The sequence below is a fragment of the Balaenoptera acutorostrata genome, chromosome 4, assembly GCF_949987535.1.
Source record: "Balaenoptera acutorostrata chromosome 4, mBalAcu1.1, whole genome shotgun sequence".
Classification (NCBI taxonomy): Eukaryota; Metazoa; Chordata; class Mammalia; order Artiodactyla; family Balaenopteridae; genus Balaenoptera; species Balaenoptera acutorostrata.
The window spans coordinates 81,996,907-81,998,119 of NC_080067.1; the positions used below are offsets into that span (position 1 = coordinate 81,996,907).

The window sequence follows — 1,213 nt, forward strand, 5'->3', positions numbered from 1 at the left end:
ATCTTTTAACTGAAGTATACTGGCTTTTCAGATAGTCCAAAATTGTGAGGCTTGCCTGAAATACCTGAGTGTGTGAAGTTAATTCAGGAGGAAAATGGCTTTGCCGGCACAGTTTGAGGTCCAGTGGGTGAGTGCCAGCCGTCTGCCTGTGTACAGGCTGTTTCCTTCCTCTCTCAGCAGCTAGTCTGTGGTGACATTTGCTCCCTGGATGCACAGCATCTGGATGCCTCAAAAGATGCTTTGGGTGCAGGGCTGGAAAGCAGTGGTTATGCCTTAGTTTCTTATCTTAGTCATTCCATTGACCTTAGAAAAGGGGTGAGAATCTTTACTTAAAGGCGAGAAACACAGACACAATGTGTATTATTGGGGACTTCTTGACCTAAATCCTATGCTTGGTAGAATTTTCACAATGCAAAGAAAATTTTCAAGTCCTGGCATCTTTTTCAGTGGAAATTCTGTCCTCTCCCAAGGTGCCTCGACTAAGAAATGCTAAGTGCTGTGCTTTTCATTTCTTTGGGTGCTGCTTTTTGATGCTGGGTGTACATCAGGGAAGAACACCCCTCCAGAACTTCACTGTAGACTTGTGCTGGGGCCAGCCAGAGTATTTCTCGAAATCTCTTAAGTATCTGAATCATAAACAGAACTAAATGAGACCTTGGAGATCATCTTGTCCAACCCCCTCCTTATACAGAGAAGGAAACTGAAGCCCAGGGAGGTTAAGCGACTTGCCTATGGTCAATAGAAGGCCTTTTTTTTTTTCCCAACGGGACCTGTGGGAGCCGTAGTAACTATTCTCTTGGCCAATTAAAATCCTATCACTAGCATTGTTTTATGAGAAACAGCCTCCACTGGGCCCTGTCAGCAGTTAAGTCTTTGGAGCCGTCTCAGCCTGCAGTTGCTTTATATAAACTATCCCTTTTATGGGAGTTGAAGCACAGTATGAAAAGGGTTTTTGTCTCATGTTGACCTTGTTTAGTCACATTAACGCACACATCGGTTCCAGGCCCCATTCCATTCTCCGAACATCTTCTGACACGCTGATAGTGCTGAGCAGAGCAAGGTTGGGCTCACTCCTCTGCAGAACCTCGGCACTCAGGAGGCCCTTGTTTCAAGGACAGCTGCTTCTCCTGGGCTGGGCTCTTCTCCCTGAGCCCCGCTGCCCAGCTGGAACCAGTGACACCGCCTGAGTCCAACGCCAGTGTCTATTTTCCAG

At 46.7% G+C, this 1,213-nt stretch overlaps 1 protein-coding gene across 13 annotated transcripts in view; it reads left to right on the plus strand.

Annotated features, from left to right (window-relative positions):
• MYLK (myosin light chain kinase) overlaps positions 1-1,213 on the plus strand; it is a 272,517-nt gene that overhangs the window by 265,262 nt on the left and 6,042 nt on the right. The window lies entirely within an intron of this gene.